This window comes from Monodelphis domestica, chromosome 7 (assembly GCF_027887165.1).
Source record: "Monodelphis domestica isolate mMonDom1 chromosome 7, mMonDom1.pri, whole genome shotgun sequence".
Taxonomy (NCBI): domain Eukaryota; kingdom Metazoa; phylum Chordata; class Mammalia; order Didelphimorphia; family Didelphidae; genus Monodelphis; species Monodelphis domestica.
Genome location: NC_077233.1, coordinates 235636364 through 235657143, shown reverse-complemented (window position 1 = coordinate 235657143; position 20780 = coordinate 235636364).

Here is a 20780-nt window from a genome sequence, read left to right as displayed (position 1 = left end):
TCAGCCCAGAATAATGATTTCCCCCATTATTTCCCTTACATTCTAAGGAAAGAAACTTCCAGGAATGCATATCAAGAATTTTTAGTTTCTCTGCTTCTATTAAAATGATACTTTTAGATATCCAAGAGGCTCTGCTTCATTAATCTATCTTTCCTCATTGCTAGTTTTATAGTCTGTATTAAGAAAGTATTATTCATAAACTCCATCTGCTTAAGAGGTCTATTTACTTTGACAATACTGCTTCTCTTTCTCTCTCCTTAACTTCATCAAATGGTTTTTTTTTTCATTTTGTAGTTATTTTGAATAAAATTTTTCCTTTTTATTACTGTTGCCTAGATTTTGTTGCTAGCATATAGAAATTTTGTTGGTTATTGTAAGTTCTTTTGGCGTCCTATAGCTTTTCCTTCTCATCCCTCAAATGCTTTTTACTATGCTTCTGCATTAAGATTTGTGGATTTCCATATGAATGCATACCTTTTTGACCTATGGTATTATTCTTTGTTATTCTTTATACATGAATTTCTCTCATTCAGGAAGTACTTTTCCATTGCCATATTCCAATTATGAATCTCATCTTATAGCATCTCAATGATAATTATGAGGTTTCATTTACTTCCTTGCTTGACTTTTTGTATATATTGTGTATCTAATATGTTGATGACTGTATCTAATTATGACTTGTGTAGAGAAATAGCTCTTTACTTCCAAGCATAGATGAGGTAAACTGGTGTAAGTGATTTCATCTCGCCTGTTCTCAGTGTCTCCTCATCTATAAAATAAGGGGACTAGACTTGGCAATAACTAAAATTATTTTGGATTTAAAATTTCTTGAACCTTGTGTCATATTTTTAAGTCCAATTGTACTGTTTAATCTCCTTGTTTCTTATTTGTGGAAAAGTGATTCTTCTCCCCCTTTCTTGAAAAACTTTCAATACTCTAAGGGGGAAAAGACCCCACAAAAAAGGAAATCAGAAACAATATGACATTTCCCTAGAATCCAACCCCTAAGGCCTTACCTGGAGATTATTTCAGTAAAATCCATTTCCATTTTTACCCCCTAAAATGTCATGTGTTAGAAACAATTGCTATTTTGACATTTCCATTGTGATATTTATTCTAGCCATCAGTAGAGTTTTAAATACCTCAGTGGTGAACTTTGGCTTTTTCAAGAGGCAAACTAATTATTTTCCAAATAGTTCCATGAAGTAAGTCCTGGCATTTGTTTTTTGACAGTTCAGAATGAAACAAGAAACCTATCACTTTCTAAGAAGGCATCTGTGCACTTCAACAGCAGAGAGGAGTGGGAGATGATGGGGAGAGATATTGGGGGCCAAAATTCATTCTTCCTGCCCTCTTTTAAGAGGGAAAAGTATACATTCCAGGAAATCCACTGCAGGCAAAGAGTTCACACAAGTAGCTTTTCAGATGATTTCAGTAAATCTCAGGCAGTAAAACTGCACATGATTAACATAAATCTTGAACAAAAGCAGAAATATAATTGTCTGCCTTTTGGGGCAGCTAGGTGGTATAATGGATAGAGTGCCAGGTGTGGAGTGAGGGAGACTTCTCTTCCTGAGTGTAAATTTGGTCTCAGAGAGTTACTGGTTCTCTGGCCTCAGGCAGGTCACTTAACGCTCTTTGCCTCAGTTCCTCATCATCTGTAAAATTAACTGGAGAAGGAAATGGCAAGCCACTCCAGTATCTTTGACAAGAAAACCACAAATGGGGTCATGAAGAGTCAGATAGAAAAATGACTGAACACAAGCAATGCAGGTCACTGGTACCCTTTACTCTCTCATCCACCAGCAGTCTACCACTTTGAATGGGTAAGACATTTTCCTTTGAAATGCTCCTTTTACCTGATCTGCTATTATTCTACCCATTATTTAAAAATCATTTTTTTTAGGTTTACTTTTTCCAAGTGTCATTCCCTGATTACTTTTTGCTCTCTCTTCTTTCTCTTTGCTCATAAGAGATGGACAATGCAATACAATTTCTCACTTAATTGCATAAACTTGTTTAGTGTTTTTTGATGAATTAATATATTGTAGTCTTGATTCACCAAATAGAATGTTAGCTCATTGAGGCCAGCTGTTTTGTCTTATATATTCTGCATCCTGACAATGCCTCCCAGAATATGTAGCAATTACTACTGAAGATGAAGTGATGTTACAGCAGAAAAAAGAAACAAAAACCAGATATGGAATCTATAGACATCATATGGTAGATAATAATTCTGATCTTAAGATCTGGGTACAAATCTCATCTTTGGAAAAGTCACTTCATGTCTCTGAGCCTCAGTTTCCTCATTTGTAAAATGAGAGGATTGGGTTAGATGGTCTCTAATATTTCTTCCAGTTCTAAATCTATGATCTTATGAATTAGGTTCACTTGCAGGTTTCATTTTTAGTAGCTCTACCACTAAACAGAGGGTGATTTTGGTCAATTTCTTTCCTTCTCCTCACCCCAGTCTTGTTACTGGTAAAATGAGATCTTAAACCAGCTGATCTTTCAGGCTCTTCTAACTCTAGACTTCAATTAGAGACACTCCCTTTCCCCTTCTCCCTCTTACCACCTCCATCATCAGTTTGACAAATATCTGCTGAGATCCTACATCAGAGTACTTGTCCATGAAATGTTATTGTTGTTGTTTAGTTGTGTCCAACTCTACCTGATCCCCTGGACTTTGTCCATGGAAGTTTTGTGGGGAACATGACTAGAGTGATTTGCTATTTTCTTCTTTGATATGATCCCATTTTAAAGATGATGAATTTAGGCAAATAGTGATTAAATGTCTTATCCAGGGTCAGCTGGTAAGTGCCTGAGGCTGGATTTAAATTCAGATCTTCCTCTCTCTAGAACCAGCCACTCTATCCACTGTATCACTTGGTTGCCCCTTGTGCATGGACTAGTACTTAACTTTTCTTTGAAAATTTTGAGCTTCGGTATCAATATCTGTTTAAAAAAGGGTTTGCATCATATATTAGAGGATTCTTTAAACCTTAAATCTAGGATCATATGATTTCAGATAGACTCATGGGATGTTACAGCTGAAAGAAGATTTATAGAGTATGTAGCTTAGTCTCTTTAATTTTACTGATAAAGGAACCAAGGAAAGAGAAGTCATTTGGTCAACATCACAGACAAAGGATTTGTGGCAGATCCAAAATTAGAACCCAGGTCTAACTCTACATCTTATACTCTTCTTCCTTTTTTATTTTTTAAACACCTCACTTTCCTTCTTAGAATCAGTACTTTGTATTAGTTCCAAGACAGAATAGTGGTAAGAGAGAGCAATTGGCTTAAAAGACTTGCCCAGAGCCACACAGTTAGGAATTATCTGAGGCCAGATTTGAACCTGGGACCTCCCCTTTCTAGACCTGACTCTCACTTAGCTACCCCCTGATACTCTTAAGAAAACCCCAACAACTTTATTACACTGAATTAGAAAAAACAAAATTTTTCATTGTTAACATCATTAGTTATGCCATTCATTGATGTGGTGGATTTACTGGAATGTATGTTTCTCCTCATAACATGTCAGAGAGAATGCATTTTGGCCCCCAACATCTCTTGACACCTCCTATCCAGTTCTGCTGTCGAAGTGTGAAGATACTTTCTTAGAAAGCGATTGGTTTCTTGTTTCATTCCAAATCCCATGAATATACCATTCATAGAATTAGATCTTGAAAAGACCTCAGAGACTTTTCTGGAAAACCCTTATTTTTCTTATGAGATAACCAAGCCAGAGAGGTGAACACGTGACTCATCTAAAGTCAAACAGGTGACCTAGGATAATATTTGAAGTCAAGTTGATTAATTCCAGTTGATTGTTAGACTGATTGTACTCTATCAACAAGCATTCTTAAATTATCCACTATGAGTGAGGCACTAATCTAGGTACTGGGGATATGAAATAATAAAATCCCTGTCTTCAAGGAGTATGCTTTCTATTTAAATGTATATACATGAGTAAACAGAGTATAAAAATTTTAAAATACAAGAGAGTTAAGGAGAGAGAGTGGTGGCAGTTAAGAGAAACAGGAAAAGCTTCATGTAGAAGGTGGTGATTAGAATGAATCTTGGGGGAAGAGAAGGATTCTATGATGTGTATTTGAAGAAGTTTATTCCAGGAGGGGAGATGATATAAGAAAGAAGAGATGGGCGATGAGGTGCTTGTGTGAGGAATAAAGAGGTCAATTTGGCAGGATTATAGTGTTCAGGAAAGGGAACAATTTATAATGAAGCTGGAAACATAGCTTGATGCCAAGTTATAAAGGTCTTTCAAATACAAGCAGAGGAATTTGTTTTCAATACTAGAGGCAATAGGGATCTACTGGAATTTGCTGTATAGAGGAGTGACATGGTCCAATACGAACTTAAAGAAAACCACTTTGGCAGCTGTAGAGGCTGGATCGGATGGTGAAGAGGCTTGAGGTTTTATTGTTGAGTCATTTCAGTCATTTTCAACTCTGCATGTCTCATTTGGTGTTTTCTTGGCAGAGATACTATTGTGTTTTGTCATTTCCTTCTTTAGCTTGTTTGATAGATGAGGAGAATAAGGCAACAGGGTTAAGTGACTTGCCCAGGGTCACGAAGCTATTAAGGGTCTAAGAACATATTTGAATTCAGGGAGATGAATCTTCCTGATTCCAAGCCCAGTGCTCTACCCACTGTGCCACCTAGCTGCCCCAGACACTTGAAGCAAGGAAACCATTTGGAAGCCATTCTAATAATCCAGGTGAGCCTTGGTAAGAGCTTGAACTAAGATGGTGGTTGTGTAAACAGAGTGAAAGGTTGGAAGTGGAGTGAAAGAGATGTTGTGGAGATTTGATGATTGGCTATGTAGGATGAGAAAGAGTGAAATATTAAGGAAAATGCACAGGGTACTAATTTGGGAGACTCCATTATAATATATATTTCATTTCTAGTCATACATCAATTTGGTCATTGGGCAAATACCTCATGCTGAGACATTACTATTAAATACTGATTAAAGAAGAAAACTGCATGAAACCTAGGAACCCTCTATTTGAAAATAGAGTTATATATAAAATAAATATAGGGCAGTTAAGTGGCACCATGGATAGAGCATCAGCCTTGGGGTTAGGAAGACTCATCTTTTTGAGTTCAAATCTAGCCTCGGGCACTTACTAGCTCTGTGTTCCTAGGCAAGCCACTTACCCTGTTTACCTCACTTTCCTCATCTATTAAATGAGCTACAGAAGGAAATGGCAAACTATTTTACTCTCTCTGCCAAGAAAACCTCAAATGGGGTTTTGAAGAGTTTGGACACGACTGCAAATAATTTTGAACAACGAAAATATCCAGGCTAGTGTTTGGCTGGAGATATGAGGAAATAAATGAAATAGTCCCCATACCTCTAAGAAATTATATTATACTGGTTGAAGGAATATGAGTTTGAATACCTGCATGACCTTGGGAAAGCCATCTGACTTCTACGAGCCTGCTTTTCATCACCTAGAAAATGTGGGAATTAGACTGGCTGATCTGCTAGCATCCTTCCAGCTCTAAATGATATGAAATCCTAAGGTGTTAATTATAGCCCTATTAATTCAGGTTAATTCAGGACAAAATCATGTTCAGTAGCACTTAGACTTATGGTGTTTCATTAATAATCCAACACGGCCTCACCCAAAGCGAAGATGTCAGGAGAGAGTCCTCAGAAATGAAGTTAGTAGAGATGGCGCTAATTAACTAGACAGCGGCATCAGGAGCACGATCAGGGATCTCTACTTGTTTCCTCTGTTTACATTTTACAATCAATAATGCAGTGAATGAGAGAGAAATATGGTGGTTACAATATTTTTAAATAGTCTGGAAAAAGTATAATTTCTTATTGATCAGTTTCACAGAGAAGCATGGTCAGAGGATAAAAGAAAATTAAGTGCTACAAATTCTCACGTAAAGGAAGCCAAAGTGTTTAACTTCTTTAGGGGGGATATAATCAATGTGCCCATATTCAACAGATACAAATGCTGTGTTGAAGCTACATTGTAAGCTACTTTTAAAAAAATTGACCCTTTCTTTATTCTTCCCAAACACTGACAAACATAGAAGACCCTAGCTCTTACAAAGCCATATATTATGGATAGATCTTATTTCTATAGTATTTTATGATTATAGAGCACTTTAGCGCTATTATCTCATTCTTAGTTAGACATGATTTCATATTTCAAGATAATTCAAAATTATTGATAATCAGTCGTGTGTCTGACTCCTGATGACTCCATTTGGGGTTTTCTTGGCATAGATACAGGAGTGGCTTGCCATTTCTTTTTTTCACCACATATTACTGAGGGAAACAGGGTTAAGTGACTGACCCAGGGTCATACAGCCAGAGTCTGTGGCTGGATTTGAACTCATGTCGTCCTAATATCAGTTTTATTGCTCTATCCACTGTATCCAGCTGCCATCGAAATTATTACCCTTATTTTACAGATGCAGTCACTGCTATTCTGAGGAGTAAAGAAATTTGCCCAAGGTAATATAACCAGTAAATGGAAGAGCCAGGGTTAGTATCTTGTTGTATGTTGACTCTCAAGACAGCATGCTGAGTGGATAGGGTACTGGATTTAGAGTTAGGCACACTTGGGTTTGAGTCCTACTCCGGATACTAACTAGGTGAGAATTTGTAGCACTTAATCTTCTTTTATCTTCTGACCATGCTTCTCTGTGAAACTGATCAATAACAAGTCAAATCACTTTTCCTCTCTAGTCCTCAATTTTCTCATCTGTAAAATGGGAACATTGGATTTTCTGATCTCCAAGATCTCTTTCAGGTCTAAATATATGACCTATTATTTAGGGCTGCTATATTATAATGCTATTACCTAGAATAACAATAATAATATGACAATATTTAAGTGCTTGCTATGTGCCAGGAGCTGAGCTAAGTGATTTACAAATATTACTTCATTTTTCTCCTCACAATAGTCCTGGGAGATAGATGCTATTTTGACCCCATTTTTCAGATGAGGAAACTGAGGCAGACTAACTGAGGTTAAGTGACTTGCCTGGGTCATATAAGAGTATGAACCCAGTTTTGAATTCAGGTCTTCTTGACTCTAGTCCAAGTGCTCTGTCTATTTTGCTCCCCCTAGCTGCCTCAGGAAGACAGAGTAGATGTCATAGATATGCAGGGAAGTACAGAAATGTATGGATCCTGGTTCTTCTCTGTCAACCAGGATCAGGTGGTTTGCTCCTGTATTTCTGTTCTAAGAGAGGAAGAATTACATACTATATAGCCATTCGACCTGGGGGAAGCCCCTTAATCCTGTTTGCCTCATTTTCCCCATTAGTAAAATGAACTAGAGAAGCAAATAGAGAACCACACCAGTATCTTTTGCTGAGAAAACCCTAAGTAGAGTCATGAAGAGTTGGACGGAGCTGAAACAATTAAACAAGAGAAATGTGCACAATGTCATTTATCTAACATTATGTCTGGAACCTTAGATAAAGTTTAGCAGCCCTAGGGCCCCTAGATATGCTTTGCCAGGTTGATTCTTGGCATGGGCAACTGCAGGGAGGTCTTTTCTGAGTCTTGATTGGGGACTTGAACTCTCAACATTTGCCCAATCTCTAACCTTTCTGCTCAGCTCATTGAAGCAGGGGAAAACCCTTAAATCAAGAGAGTGCCACGAGAATGGAGAAGAATAAAATTTTAGACTCTAAATTTGTTCCTTCAGGCTCTCTGGTGTTGTCAGAAGAGTTTTTTCATTTTGAGCAAAATTGTCAAGCTGGGGAAGTTTGGAGTTTTTGTCTCATAATTTCCTCTTTGTGTTCATTTTTATTCTTTCCCTTCTAAGAAGGTACTTTCAGGTCACCCCGAATCCTACTTAATCCTAGTATGAAGGAGTCTTGTAAATCAATTTCCCCTAAGACATTAGGTAAAATGTATTGCCTTTCCTGGGGAACTTTTGCAGTGTCAAAGAGGGAGAGAGGAATGCTTACCAAAAAAAATGATCTTTGATAGTAGAATTTTAGGCAGGCGGAAATATCTCCAGTTAATAACTATGGATGTGTGTGTGTGTGTGTGTGTGTGTGTGTGTGTGTGTGTGTAGACACAGGGATTCTTCTGGCATTCTTGAAATCTGATCATAGCGACACTCCCTAAGTCAGGGAGCAAAAGGGGATAGGATGCAGTAGGGAACTTTTACATGTAGCTTTTATTTTTGCTAAATTCATGATTCTGTAGATCTTTTGAATTAGACAGTTCAGTTCTATCCTCAGTTTTTTTGGATGAAAGCAACTTAGAGAAGTGTCTAGTTAAAAACTTTATTTAGAATTTCTACTCCCAATGGAGATAGTTCATGACTCTAAACCCAAGAATTTTTGTAATAGCAGTAATTCCAGCACATTGCCTAAGGCTGTCATCTAAGGGTGAAATACTGGCTCCTATAGGTGCTACATCTATAGCTACTAAAGACCCAGGTAATAAAGTTATTGCCACCACAGTCCTTGACACTTCAAATGTTCAGTTTCAGGAACTGATAATGATGTTAGCAGTGATTGTTATTATTCAGTAATTTCAGTCATGTCTGACTCTTTTCATGACATTTGAAGTTTTCTTGGCAAAGATAGTGGAGAGCTTTGTCATTTCTTTCTCCACACAGATGAGGAAATAGAGACAAACAAGTGTAAGTGATTTGCTTAGGGTCATACAGCTAGTAAATGTCTAAGGTTAGATTTGAACTCAGGAATTCCTGCATCTTATCCACTGCCACCTAAATGGAAATGATATTAAAAAAGAGGCATAACCACTCATTTTGATGCTTTGCATTAAGGACCTGGGGACCTTTCCTTCTGATTTTCAACTGAAATCTTCCCTAAGTATTTCCTCCTTCACTAAATATGAGATCCTTGAGAAGAAGGAATGTTTTACTTTTCTATTTGAATTTCTAGCACTTAGAACAGTGCTTTTCACATAGAAAGTGCTTAATAAATGTTTTATTTATTCTTAAGTAAAGAAACTATAAATTCCAGAGTTAGAATTCTGATCCCTCTTTTGGATATCAGCTCAGTAGTCTTTATACTTTACTTGCAAAAAGAATTCAATCAATCAATGGACAAGCATTAATAAGTGGTAACAATGTTGTGCTGGGATTGTGTCAATGGATTAGTATTTGAAAAAAAGAAAAAGAAAATAAAAAGTCCCTGCTGTCAATGAACTTATACTTTAATGGGGAGAGAACATGTGACTATATCATTGTTCTCCCTTTGTTAACAAAGACAACCCATGACGTCACGAGGATAATGTCTTGACTTACTCATGAAGTGAACTTAAGTGAGTCAGAGTTGCCCAAAGTCATCAGCCTTACTCTCTCTTCCATATTCATGGAACTCCAGTGGCAGGACAAAAGTCGAGATGACTGGTGCAGGCCTAGGATGCATTGAATGTCTTCTTTCTTCTTCTCTGGTCCACTTTTTATGATTTAATAAGTAATTATAAATTAACATCCAGACTCTGGAGAAGTTTAATCTTAATACATTGGAAAAAAATGTTCTCATCCATCTTTTCTGCTGAGGGAAGTCTTAGCATGTACTTTTATAAGCCTATGCAAGATAGTATCAAGTATAATAGAAGAAAATTAACCTTACAGAGGGGGCCCTTGGAAAGGCTTCCTTCAGAAGATGGCCCGTGACCTGAGGAAGCTAGAAGTTCCAAGTGGCAGAGGTGAGAAGGGAAAGCATTCCAGGCTTGGGAATACCTGGCCAGTGTAAAGATGTGTAGATAGGAGATAGAGCCTCATAATCCTATGTGAGGAAGGGAAGTAGACCAGTATAGTTGGACTATAAAAGGTGTAGAGGGATCTAATAATCTCATAGAAGACCGGAAAGATGGGAAAGGGTCAGAGTGCAAAGAGATTTATTTGCTATTTGCCAAACACAGGCATTTCTATTTGATCCTAGAGATTATGGGGAGCCACTGGAGTTTATTGAGTTGTGGAATGACACGACATGGTCAGACTTGAGTTTAAGGAAAATCGTTTTCATAGCTAAGTAGAGCCCTGATTGGAATAGGGAGAGTACTTCCTGAGGAAGTGGTACCATTTAGAAAGATGTTGAAATAATCCAGCCTAAGGGGCACAAAAGGCTGGGCTTAGGATGGTTTGAGTGGAGAGAATGGGTTAAATGCTAGAGATTCTGTGGAGATAGAATTGACAAGGTTTGACAATCAACTGGCTATGTGAAATGAATGAGTGAGGAGTTGATGATAAATGGAAGTGGAGAAACTAGGTGATTATAAGAATAAATAATAATAAAAATACATAAATAGTAGTAATTAGTAGTGTCCTTAATAGCAATAGGGGAGGTCAGAAGAGAGGTAGGTTTCATGGAGAGAGGAAAATGTATTCTGTTTTGGATAACCAGTCAGTTAATCAGACAAGCCCATTTATTAAGAGTCTATTATGTGGGGCTGTTAGGTAGCACAGTGAGTAGAGTGATGAATCTGGAGTGTGGAAGTCCTGAGTTCAAATGTGATCTCAGATACTTCCTAGCTCTGAGACCCTGGGCAAGTCACATAACCCTACTCTTCTGTCTTAGAACGAATTGCTTCCAACCCTAGTTGCTTAGCCCTTATAGCTCTTCTGTCTTAGAACGAATTGCTTCCAAGATAAAAAGTAAGGACTGAAGAAAAAAGAGTCTATTATGTGCTCGACATTGAGTTAAACCCCTAGGATGCAAAGAAAAATGAAAAATCAGAGTCCATTTTCTTAAGGGGCTCACATGATAGGGGAGAAGAGGAGCAAACAATTATACAAACAAGATATATACAGGATAAATTAGAGCTCATCTCAGAAGAAGGGAGCTAAGATTAAGGAAGGGAAGGTAGGTGGCACAATGGATGGAGTGTGCTGAGTTAAAATACTCAGACACTCCTTAGCTGTGTGATCCTGGACTCTGTTTACTTCAGTTTTTGCTTCTGTAAAAAGAACTAGCGAAGGAAATGGCAAACCACTCCCAAAGGTGGCCATGAAGAGTTGGACTTGGCTGAAAAACTGACTGAACAAGGTTAAGGAGAACTTGGAAATACTTCTTGCAGAGAAGTGACTTGAGCTGGGACATGGAGGAAGGCAGGAGTTAGAGATGAGGAGGAAGAAAGTTCTAGGCATGAGAAATAGCCAATGAAAAATGCTTGGTTAGAAGATGCCTACTTATAAGGCAGCTAGATGGCTTAGTGGATAGAAAGCCAGGACTGAGATAGAAGGTCCTGTGTTCAAATCTGACCTTAAATGCTTCCTAGTTATGTGGCCCTCGGCATGTCACTTAACCCCAATTGTGTAGCCATTGTCAATCTTCTGCCCTAGTTTTAATTCTAAGAAAGAAGGTAAGGGTTAAAAAAAAAAAGAGATGCCTAGGTGACAGCCATAACTGTTTTAGGAGTGAAGCTTTCTTTTAAGTTTTAAGCTTGCAGACTGTCAGCCAGATATGAAAATGTCACCTAACCCATTTTGCTCCTAAGTCAACTTTCTCACCTTCTTGTCACATCTTAAATGTACCAGGTAATTTCTTCCCATAGACCTTCCTAGATTTATTAGGAATAACGGCACCAAGGGTATTTTCTTTATAGCTCTTATAATTAGTAACTATTTTGAAGGGCAATCACTGTTAAACCACTTATTCTTCTTTTCCTGAAGGACCAGACAATTTCCAAGACTGATTATTTCACAATTGAAATAACATGTGTCCCAAAGGGAGCTTTTTATAGTGGTTGGTGGTAGTAAGAGGCACTCTTTATTTTTTTGTGCTTAAAAAAATTCTCTATGAAGTGAAGCAGAAAGATGGAGGTTCGTCTGGGGGTTCTGACAGCTTTTATACACTCGTCTGAATCTCTAGGCAACAGTGTGGATGATAAATGCTCCTGTGGTGCTATTTCAGCCAATTAATTAGTTAATATTTGAAGATGAAAAATGCTGTTGCATAGGGAGTATTATAGCTATCTTGATGAGAAGATTCTAAACAGGAAAAAAAGGAAGATGATAGAGTAGAAATGCCATGTTTTAGTCATTATATTTCAACAAATACTGAAGAAATGTTCTTGTGAAGTTGCTAAGTGCCTTGGAGATATAGATAAACAAGACATAATCCCTGCTCTGTAGGAGTGAAAGGCCTAGCAGAGAGGTAAGAGATGTGCAAATATGACCATACTGGCCCCTTGTTCCAAGGCTCCAATGACTTCCTCTTACTTCCAGGATGAAAGAGTTCCTCTTCTGTTTGGCAGTTGAAACCTTTTGGCCCCAACCTACTCTTTTCAGATTTATTGCACTTTTTTGTTTTTAAGTCATTTCAGTAATGTCTGACTCCTTGTGACCCCATTTGGAGTTTTCTTGGCAAAGATACTGGAGTAGTTTGCCATTTCCTTCTCTAGCTCATTTTACCGATGAAGAAATTCAGGAAAAGAAGTTTAAATCACTAGACTAGTCACCAAGCTTTTCTGAAGATGGATTTGAATTTAGGAAGGTGAGTGTTCCTGACTCTACGCTCAGCATTCTGTCCATTGTGCTGACTGCCTTGTTGCATTATACTTCCCTCCATTTATACTTTGATCCATCCAAATTGGGCTTCTTGTTGTTCCCTGGGCATCGCACTCCATCTCATGTCTCTGTGACTCTAATAGCTATTTATAGAGCTCAGAAGGCTTTCCCTCCATGCTGCTATCTCTTAGAAACCATTCTCTTATTTAAGACTCAAATGTCACCTTCTTAATAAAGTGTTTCCTGATTTCCCAAGACTACTAGTGTAACCTCCCTTGTGCCAGTTTGGATAAACTTTATGGGTAAATTTTGTCTCCTTGGGCAACTAGGTGGCATAGTGGATAGAGTGATGGGCCTGCCAGAGTCAGGATCTTCCTGAGTTCAAATTTAGCCTCAGACACTAGCTGTGTGCCTTTGGGTAAGTCATTTCACCCTTCTTGCCTCCATGTCCTCATCTATCAAATGAGCTAGAGAAGGAAATGACAGATAACTCCAACATCTTTGCCAAGAAAAACCCAGGTGGGTTTTTTAGGGTCAGAAATGACTGAAAATGATTGCATAGCAACAGCTCTTAAAGTTTTACTAGCAGAAGTTCCTTGGACAGTAGGCTCATTTAGGCTCATCAGGTCCCAGTTTCTTCACTTGTAAAATGAGAAGGTTGGACTTGATGGTTTCCAAAGCCTTCTTTCTTTCAAACTAGGATATGATGGCCCACCTCATTTTTATGACACTGTCTGAGTTTTCCTGTGTGGGTTGTTAAACCAAATTATTCTGAGTGGTTATGGATCACATTAAGGACACTCCAAGGTATCCCATGACTTGATGAAAGCAACATGTCACTTGCAAACAAAATTTCTGGATGATCTCACTATCCCTAAGATGTCTTTCATTTAGAATTTTTACTATCATCCATAGCAATGATAAGCATCTTTGCTACCACTTCCTTCCTTATTTTATATTAATCATATGATCATCTAACAAGGATGATTATTTCTGTTACATCTATCAATGAACATTATAATCTAATATATACATAAAGGACCACTGGGGAAGGTTCATTGGAAGGAAAGAGAGAGAGAGACATTTATTCAGTACCTTCTATGTGCCAAGCATTATGTTCTTTGCTTTGCAAATATTTCTTATTTGACCCTCATGACAACCTTGGGAAGCAAGGGCTATTATTATCCCCATTTTACAGTTGAGGAAACTGAGGTAGACAGAGGGTAAATGACTTATTCAGAGTCAAACAGCTAGTAAGTGTCTGAGGCTTGATCTGAACTTTCATCTTCATGACTCCAGGTCAAGCACTCTATCTGCTATACTATCTAATGCCTCTTGTCTATTGGTCAAGAGTTACACAAGATAAGAAGACGTAGATGAGTTCTATTCTGTACTCTTAGAGGGAATACCCACATTGATGAGCTCAAAGATCATAGACTTATACATTTAGAACCTGAATCGACCCTAGAGACCAATGAATCCTTATTCACAAAATAAGGAAACTGAGGCACATAGTTGGTAAGTGAATTAACCCAGCTTTATATGGCTAGTAAATGTCTGAGGAAGGATTCAAGATCAGGACTTCTTGATTCAATTCCAGGGTTTTATCCCCTGTCTCTAATATATTGAAGTAATTTAAGATGATATTATCATCATATCTTCTTTTGGAAGAATGAGTTTTTGATAGAAACAATCTTAGGATAAATTGTTACCCAGCTACTATTCTTTTATATGTAATGTTCTATGGGCTGGTACACAGGTAGATAAAATAATATTTTTATTTGATGAAAAGTCATTCATTTTCATAAATAAAAGTTTATTCATTGTCTGTAGGGTCATTGAAAACATCCTCAGAACATCTCCAGGAGCAGCTATGGTGACAGGGTTATATAGGTGATATATATATATATATATATATATATGTAGGTAATCTTGTTTCCACATAATTTCAATGCACTTTGCTAGGCTTTCATATTTTAAAGTTTTCATTTCACCACGTTTTGCATTTGGTGTAGCAATATCATTAAATTATTTTCTTAAATTTTTTAATCACGATGTCAAGGAGGTTATGAACAATAATTCTGCCTGTGATGATAATCTAGTCCCAATATGGTTTATTGACTGAATTTATAAAGATATTGTTCTTGTAATATGGAGATTGGTTGCTTCTCAGTTCATGAAAGATAAGAAGTGAGCTTCTGATATAAAGTCCCAACCATCAGATTATATATTGTTAGCTCTTTGTCCAATGACAATTTTTTCACACCTAATTTTGATATTGTCTGATTCCTATAATCTCCTTTGTTTATGTGCATTGATCAAGCAATACAATCTCCTGAAATATAATGAGCCTATGACTTCTAGTGATGGTGACTTGGTCCTGAATTGCCCCCACAAATTCCTTCCCTCCTATAACCAAAACCACGTGACTCAACAATTTGTTTATACCTTTTCATCAAAGTTCATCTGGATATTGGCCACCAATGGAGGACTTTTTGATTCCATTCTTGTATCTTAGCTGTTCCATAAACTTTATCAGAAAATAAACCACTTAAAGTTTACTATTATTATAGTTTATTATTAGACAAATTCAGTAACATATAATTATGTGATCTCTGCCTCTTCCAAAAATATATTTTTAGTTTCTAGCCTATTCATCATGTTCTTTGAAAAAAAACCCTATGAATCTTATTTCTTCTCTTCCATGAAGAGTATTAATTTTTCTATATCTATTTTCTTGCAATAGGAACTTATGGTAATAGTATCAATATAGATGTGTCCAGAAGGTCCAGGGATGTAAAAGGCAATTAATTATTGGTTCAATAATTATATAACAAGCTGTCTGAAAACACCATAACATTTATATAGACTTTGTGGATTTCTGGAGACCTTTGATCCAGTTCTGCAATAATGGTTATTCATATGCTACAAAAATTTAGTATGTTTCATAAAATATTGCATAGATCTTTGTTAGGATACTTTCTAAATCTGAAATGTAGTTCCAAAAGTGTATGCTTAGATTGGTGTTACTTTAAATACATGCTTCCTATTGAACTTTGATTTTAAGATAGCAGTAAGTCTCTTGACTTATAGAGCTGAAGCTTTGTTTGACCTTTGTGCGTGATGAGTCTTGCTTTGTGGAGATCAAGGTCTTTGAAAGCACTTCCTTTGTACATTAGTTTAATATGACCATTAGCTGGAAGCATAGTGCCTTTAATCTCTATCATTCCTTCTTGGAAACTGATCATCTTTTAGTTATGGAGACTCAATGACAATTTGATATTCATAGAAGAAGATCCCAAAAGATGAAGATGTTTAATGTGTTTTTAGTGGGGCCATATAATTTGGTGTAATTTATGTACATCAAACGATCATTAAGATGTTATGGTATGGCTTCCTCTTTAACTTGGGACCCATTTTGTTTGATTTTAGATATAAAATAACTGAATTAAGTCTAAGCACAAAGACAAGGAGCATCAAATATTTCCCTGAGAGATACTTAATTTTATTTTTTTGTTGTTTAGTTGTTTTCATTTGTGTCTGACTCTTCATGATCCTTTTTGGGGTTTTCTTGGCAAAGATACTGGATTGGTTTTCCATTTCCTTTTCTAGCTAATTTTATAGATGAGGAAACTGAGGTCAATAGTGTTAAGGGGCTTGTGTAGAGTCACAGAGCTAGTAAGTATCTGAGGCCAGAATTTTGATTCCAGGCCCAGCATTCCATCTGCTGCCAATTTTATACAGTATCTGAAATTATTGTATTGGCAGTATGCTTTAAATAGAGGAGTTTTTTTTTTTTACATATGGACATAAAACAGATTAGAATTTTCATGAATATTTTATATATTTGTAGTATTGAATAAGTCATTATTGCAGAATTGAGTCAAAGGTTTTGCAGAAGTCAACAATAGTTACATAATTGCAATGGCATTTTCAGACAGCTTATTCCATGATTTTTTTAATCGATAGTAAATTACACATTTACATATTTGGCCCTTTTGAACAATTTTTAATTAATTTCAACACTATATTATTTTCTTCTACTTGTAGTTTATTTTTGAGCAACATAACCTATGAATGTTTCTCTAAAGTACAATAACATGATTGGCCTATATTTGGAGGAATCACTAGCACTATTATCTTTTGTTTAAGAAATATATGATGATTTTGGTTAAGAAAGATAGGATTAGGCTTCTGACCTAGAGGATGCTAACAATTTGTTCACCAATGTACAATTTCTGCATCATTTTTTGTGGATCAGAACTGGCCCCTCTTTTCTAGCATTGCAAAAAAAAAGTTAGAGTTTTAGTTATCTCCCTTGACATAACTATCCTGTTATTCTAAAGTAATGATGCAAACTTCTGTAAAATAACTTGCACTTTCTTTTTTATTAAACTTCTGATGTATGTACAAATTACCCAAAATTTTCCACATCCCTTTTTTCAGAGATCATTTCTCTCATGATTGATTTTTGAGCTTGCTATGACCTGCCATAAAATTTCTGATTGGTGTAAAATTATTTATTTTGTTTCTTGTACTGCTTTTGACTCTTTGTGTAACCTTTTGGTTTTTGTTTACAATTGCCAATTAAGTAAGGGGCATTCAGGGAGAACTAGCACTTCTGGTTATGAGGGCTTGCTGAGCATTTAAATAAGCATTTAATCTCTAAAACCATCAACAAACATCATCTGCAATGGGGATAAACTAGAAGCCTTCCCAATAAGATCAGGAGTGAAACAAGGATGCCCATTATCACCTCTATTATTAAACATTGTACTAGAAACACTAGCAGTTGCAATTAGAGAAGAAAAAGAAATTGAAGGTATTAAAACTGTCAGCGAGGAGACTAAGCTATCACTCTTTGCAGATGATGTGATGGTTTACTTAAAGAATCCTAGAGAATCAACCAAAAAGCTAGTTGAAACAAACAACAATTTTAGCAAAGTTGCAGGATACAAAATAAACCTGCATAAGTCATCAGCATTTCTATATATTTCCAACCCATTTCAGCAGCAAGAATTAGAAAGAGAAATTCCATTTAAAATCACCTTAGACAATATAAAATACTGAGAAATCTATCTGCCAAGACAAACACAGGAACTATATGAACACCACTACAAAACATTATCCACACAATTAAAACTAGATCTAACAATTGGAAAAAACATTGATTGCTCATGGGTGGGATGAGCTAATATAATAAAAATGACAATCCTACCCAAATTAATTTACTTATTTAGTGCCATAACCATTGAACTACCAAAAAACTTTTTTACTGAATTAGAAAAAAAAAAAAACATAACAAAGTTCATTTGGAAGAACAAAAGATCAAGGATATCCAGGGAAATCATGAAAAAAAAATGCAAAGGAAGGAGGACTTGCAGCCCCAGATCTCAAACTATACTATAAAGCAGTGGTTATCAAAACAATTTGTCACTGGCTAAGAGACAGAAAGGAGGATCAGTGGAATAGACTTGGGGTTAATGTCCTCAGCAAGACAGTCTATGATAAGCCCAAAGATCCCAGTCTGTGGGACCAAAACCCACTATTTGATAAAAACTACTGGGAAAATTGGAAGACAGTATGGGAGAGATTAGGTTTAGATCAACATCTCACACCCTACAGCAAGATAAACTCAGAATGGGTGAATGACCTGAATATAAAGAAGGAAACTATAACCAAATTAGGTGAATATAGAATAGTATACTTGTCAGATCTTTGGGAAAGGAAAGACTTTAAAATCAAGCTAGAAAAAAACCGCAAAATGTAAAATAAATAATTTTGATTACATAAAATTAAAAAGTTTTTGTACAAACAAAACAAATGCATCCAAAATTAGAAGGGAATCAACAAATTGGGAAACAATCTTCATTACAAAAATCTCAGACAAAGGTCTAATTACTCAAATTTAGCTCAAAATTAGAGCTAATCAAAAATCAAGCCATTCTCCAATTGATAAATGGGCAAGGGACATGAATAGGCAATTTTCAGTTAAAGAAATAAAAACTATTAATAAGCACATGAAAAGGTGTTCTAAATCTCTTATAATCAGAGAAGTGCAAATCAAAACAACTCTGAGGTATCACCTCATACCTAGTAGATTGGCTAACATGACAGCAAAGGAAAGTAATGAATGCTGATGGGGATGTGACAAAGTTGGGACATTAATTCATTTTTGTGGATTGGTAAATTGATCCAACCATTCTGGAGGGCAATTTGGAACTATGCCCAAAGGGCACTAAAATACTGTCTTCCCTTTGATCCAGCCATAGCACTGCTGGGTTTGTACTCTAAAGAGATAATAAGGAAAAAGACATGTACAAAAATATTCATAGCTGCACTCTTGTGGTGGCAAAAAATTTGAAAATGAGGGGATGCCCTTCAATTGGGGAATGGCTGAAAAAATTGTGGAATATGTTGGTGATGGAATACTACTGTGCTCAAAGGAATAATAAAGTGGAGGAATTCTATGGGGACTGGAACAACCTCCAGGAATTGATGCAGAGTGAGAGGAGCAGAAAAAGGAAAACATTGTACACTGCGGTACAATCGAATGTAAGGGACTTCTCCATTAGTGGCAATGCAATGACCCTGAACAACTCAGAGGAACCTATGAGAAAAACCAGTATCCACATCCAGAGGAAACACTGTGGGAGTTAAAACACCTAAGAAAAACAACTGCTTTAATACATGGGTAGAAGTGATATGGTTGGGGATGTAGACTCTAAATGAACATCCTAGTGCAAACAACAACATGGAAATAGGCTCCGATCAAGGACACAAGTAATACCCAATGAAATTGCTTGTTGGGTGCGGGAAGAGTGTGTGGAGGGGAGGGAAGGAAACAATGTGATTATTTTAACCAAGGAATAATGTTCTAAATTGACTAAATAAACTTATTCAAATGGAAAAAATAAATAAGCATTTAAAGCAAGATTTTCTATCAGGTCTTCCTCTTAGATTCAACTAATTTCTGTCAAGTACAACTCTTGTACCTACTCACTGGTACTTCTAATTCATTCTGATTTATCTTGTCTTCTTGTGGCACACCTCACTCTTCTACTCCTGTGCCAAGATCATTCAAAAGACTGAGGAAGATCAGTCTTCAACTCTGAGGAGGATCAGGCTACCCATCCATTTGGTAGATTCCTTGGAGAGGTTTCATTACATTGGCCATGATCGATGGAATCACCAGAGCTCAGTGCTTCAGCTTTTCTGGACTCCTCCTAAGCCTTAATAGCAACCAGGGCAATTTTAGGATGTACAGAGTTCTCACTGTGTATCACCCTGACTGACATTCCCTTTCTTTGCCTTTGTATTCAGCTTCACATAGTTCAAGGACATGAGTTGGACTTTGATGGAATTAGTAGTATTATTATTATCTATCCCCCAGAGGAACTGTAGGAATCAAGTGATAAAATGAGTGTAAGATGAGGCATATTTTTCATTTATGGAAACCAAGAAAGAGTTATGGAACACATAGCCATTTCCTCTACCTGTTTCCACAAATATAATTGTATGTCAACTGTCTATCAGTATCAGATGGGGCATCAATGGTTTTCTATTATGCCATGTTACATGGCTAAATCCTGATTGACAGCTCAACCAGCCAATGACCAAGGGCATAGGGATGATGGAGAATGAAAAAATACTGCTCTATCTCCTGATATATAACAAAAGAAGGCTTCTGGTAGCAGTTTAAGGATAGAATCATGAACAAAGCTTGCTGAATGACATTTCTTTGGCTGTCAAGCAACTGGGTGAGAGAAGGACACTTTAATTTAATCCCTGAAAACTTTTATGTCTACAAAGCAGAATGATGAGAGTTTATGTTCAGGATCATGACCCTGAGTCTTGCAAGACACTCAGTCATCAAAGAAAAGTCAATTATCTTTAATAGACTCTACTTACTGAGTTAGGAAAGGGGGTGAACTGATTGATTTTTTTTTTACCAATAAAGGATAAAATAAATGGAGTCTTCAGCTTATTCCTCAGGTAACCAAAAAATCAAAGGAAGCAGAATTTTTAGTCAAGATTTTACTGTATTTCTGAAGGTAAAAGTTGAGCAAATTATTTTGAGAGTGGTGAAAAATGGAGCTGAATTTTGCTGTAATTTTGTCACTAAGACCAATGCAAGAAATCACATCAATCATAGGCAATTCTCCCAGGCATCCCTCAGGGGGTAGGGAGTAAAAGAGAGCTCCCTGTAGCTCAGAAGTAGCATGAGTGACCGTCCAGCAGATGAGTGGAACAGATGGAAGGCAGTGTCAATGCAAAATT